The following is a 4,266-nucleotide window of genomic DNA, read 5'->3' as shown; positions in this document are numbered from 1 at the left end:
AGACTGGGCTGCAGGATGTGGATGCTGCAGGCTGCTCCTGCACCATCTATACCTCTGTGATGGAGGGAGGGGACAGAAAGAACAAGTCACACCCACTCCCCTCAGCTCAACATCTCTACTTTTTTCTCACTTTCTTTCTCCATCTCACTCTAATTTTGTAGAAAATAAGGGTTGGCTTTTCTCCAAGCTTTCTGCCCTCCTCTTTTCTGCTCATTGTGGTGTGTCCCCACCAACCCTGCCGTTGATCTCCAAAAACCCTCTCCTTCTTTGTTTCATTATTTGATTCACACTAAGCTTGTTTACATGCTCTCTAAGATCCCAATGAATAATTGTGTTAATTATGTTCACTTAATCGTGAAATCTGATTGGTCATGTTCAAAAATGTCATTTTATCCAGCATCTTAATTATGTGCATGAACCCTGTCACCAGACAAAACATCAATAATAAAAAAACATGAAATATCAGTGCTTGTAAAATACATGTGTTAAAATATGTGTTTGTGTAATGGATAAGCTGTTATTATGGTAAGGCTACTCAAACACTGTCATTAAGTCATTGTTAGCCACCTAACCCAAAGTCAACACATCCCCAATAGCATCCAACTGCTGCCCCTCAGACCACCCTCCTCAGGACTCTGTCATACAAGTATTAATGCGTCTTCCTGGTTGAAGGTTATCCACATTTACTGCTTTTACTTTCAGAAATGAATTGCAGTAATTGCAACTAAGAAAGAAGGATGTATATGGTGAATAGATAATGTAGTACTAATAGTATAGAAGATAAAAAATCATAAAAGTCTTTAAAAGAACCCTCTCTGCCATCAGACTCATTTTACAATAAAGGATTTCACCTCACAGATAGTTAGCAATTTACTCTGGGGTTCTCTGGCGCTCTGGCGCTCTGACGCGTCAATTAATCTTTAAAAAACAAATTAATTGATCACAGATAGTGGCAACGTCAGATCAGGAATCTCCAAGTTCTGTCAGGCCAAAAGCGAGTGAAGAGTGTAAGAGCGCAAGAGCGCAGTCGTTCCTTTGATTGACAAAAGCCAAACGACAAGCAACTGGGTTGCATTTATCCCATCTCAGACTTGCTCAGAAACAGTAAGTAAGTAAAAGCTTACACAGTTTATGTTTACGTCTACTTCAAACTACAAGCCTACTTCACACAGCCAAAATTGGCTATTACTGCTTTTACCCCACTTGCCAAGAAAACTAGGGGTCTGACGGGATCTTTCTCACCATCTTGGGATTCCCCCGATTGCATTTAAAAGATGAACATCAACCACTGGCTTGTGAACTATTCTTTTGAAGCTGTGGGTTGAGGAATTTCCCTTTTTCTTTTGTTTGCTTTTGAGTCAGAAGTGAGCATGTTTGAGAAAGGCAGCATTTAACACACAAAAAGTATTTTGCCAATACTTCCTCCTAGATGATTTGTCTGCTGTACCCAGTACAAGAGAGAGTTACAGTAATTATACATATTTTTCATATGATCATTTTTCATCACATTTGATTCTTGAATAGTTCTGTTACATGTACATGTTAATTTGACAGATTTGATATTTAATCTTTTTTTTTTTTTAATCTTTTTTTGCTTGTTTTTACGACAAATCTAAAGTGTTTGACTCATTCACATCACAGAATCCTAAAAATAAGATTGTCTTGTGAAGTATACATTAAAACACCTTCGTGGGCCACTTTAAGACATAACATGGAATTTTTCCAGGCCTTAAGTAGCCGTTCTAAGGGTCACAAGTTGAGGGATATTGGACGGTCAGTAAAACAGAAATTTTCAGTATAGCAATGATTTGAGGACACCATAGCTGTCGCTTTACCATCTTTGCTTCAAGTCCCTGTTAATTCAATGACAAATGACAACAAAATAACAATCATGAACAAAATCAGAATGTATCAAACTGGACTTCACCAGTGAACAAACTTTCTGGACTGTGTCATAAATGCAATATATAACCAAAATAAAGTTGTGCATAGGGAGTACATCGCCCTTATTATTCTATGGAAACAATGTTTCCCATCATCTTATCTATAAATATATTCTTTGCCGTCTACAAAACATATTAAAACCTCATGCACCACAGACCAGCTGACAAAAAGTGCCTTTTGTGACCACGTGTCTCACGTTCAGACATGTCTTTCTGGTGCATCACAAGCACGTGATGGCAAGTGTTACATAATGGTCTTTCTTTGTAGTCCAACTCAAGATATCAAAATGTAATGATATATCATCATTTACAGCCACTGAGTCCAGTTTTTGCATCTGTTTGTGTGCAGATGTGTATGTTTCTCTGAGCCAGTTTTAATCCTAGACTGCCAAGAAGCCAGGCCTCACAGATGTAAAGTGTGCGTGTTCGGATCACACATGTCTGCCTGCACGTGCATGTATATTTGTGAGTTTGAGTGAGTGTTATTTAAATATCTCCACCCTTCAAAGCAGTGTCCCACATGTCATCACACGAGACAGGAAATGATGTCGCCCGCCAAAAGAGGTGTGTTATCCGAGGAAGTCCCTGAACAGATTGCTGTGGTGGAACTCCGGCCCTCTTCACGCCAGAAGACATGAATCATAGACTGCACACAATGAAAATGATGAAAAGTTTGGGGTGTGACCAGTTTGATTGCTTTTCTGACTGGGTTTGTTTTGACGATGAACTCAGAGTTTCAGTGCGATGAGAGGAAACATGGCAGAATTCAATTTTCTGTGATGGGAGATGTTTTTAATTTAAGCATCGGTCTATTTTGCTGCTTAACACAAATCAGTGTGTAGCCAAATTAAATATAGTGTGCATGTACTGTATGTTTTGTTTTAGTCTTATGTTGAGTGTTTTAGTGAGCTGGTGTGAGAATCTGTTGTTGGTAAGGTCAATGCTGTGTTCTGTGTTGATTTATTTGTATCTACTCTTATCTCTTAGATATAGCTGGCTAAGGAATGCAAAGTAACATTTCATGTGTAGACTGACAATAAAATAGCATCATATTGTATCATATCATATCGTGTTCTATCGTGTCATACTGTGTCATATTGCATTGTGTCAAGAACTGATACATTAAGTCCTGTTGAGAAAATTCTACTTTAACACAAAAGAAAAAGTACTGGCTCTCCACTGAAATGGTGGTGCTAGCATGTTTGCCATTGTTATACGGTTTCCTGAGCGAGAAGAATGAAACAAGTAGCCAGCTCCATTGTTAAGTTTGTACGTCAGTACTGCAACCCACCACTGATCATTTCAAAATCAATCTCTCAAGGTTTTAACTTAAACTAAACTAAGAAGCCAGTAATGTCAGCTTGAGGCTATTGCTAACTTGACAGTCCTGGTCATCAGGAACATTGATCAGCAGAAACATAGCCCCCTGTCCTGATCCTCCTGGTTTTACAGTTTTTCACCTGTTTTTTCTTCCGTGCTTGAAAATTCACAACTCCCCAAAGTTGATGCGCCTCTGAGCCAGCAAGGGAGGTGGTCTCAAAGCCTAACTGATGAGTGGGTGTGTAAGGCAGATTCAGCATGGTGGATCACATTACTTTAGATCCTGACACAGTTGTCAACTCTCTGTTTCCATAATGCTGGTAGGTTATTTGTAAGAACATTTTGGGCAGTATTTCAGCACCTCAGTCTAATCAGCGTGAGAGAGCAAAGACGAATAATGGCAGAATAATGAGGTCATCTTCTTTGCAGTATTACATTGCCGTCTTTTCTTATTTTAAACAAAATCTTCCAAAAGATCCATTTTTTGTGACCTTTAACTTTATTTGGCATGTGGATGAAAGGCTAAGATACAGAGAAACATCATCTTGAAAAGTAAGCATGTATGTGTGGACAAGGCATTAGAGGGAATGTTCTTTCAAGGGTATGTATTGGCAGACCTTCAGGCTTCTGGCTTGCTTCAACAGCCAGATGATCTATCATTCAGATAAACAATGTGACTGTTTTAGTCTGTTAAAAAGATTAAAGTACCACATACTATCAAGCAGATGCCGGATGATCCACTACGATCGAAAGTTTGTTTCCTAATTAACTCCATGATAGAGTGCATTAATCCAGCCTCTACTGTCACACTCATCACCTTGTTCCATTATAAAGGGAAAGGGTTTGATTTATTGATCAAAGTATGTCCAACTCTGCAATGATAGGTGGTGATATGCTCCCTTAAAGCTGGTTAGTATTAGGGTTTTTCCAGTTGACGTACGTCACAAACCAAAGTAAGTGACAAACAATTTAGCTATTCATATTGAACTTGGTTAGAGAAGGT

This window comes from Leuresthes tenuis, unplaced genomic scaffold, assembly GCF_036924035.1.
Source record: "Leuresthes tenuis unplaced genomic scaffold, fLeuTen1.0.hap1 SCAF_12, whole genome shotgun sequence".
NCBI classification, from domain to species: Eukaryota; Metazoa; Chordata; class Actinopteri; order Atheriniformes; family Atherinopsidae; genus Leuresthes; species Leuresthes tenuis.
Note: the sequence above shows the minus strand (reverse complement) of the source record.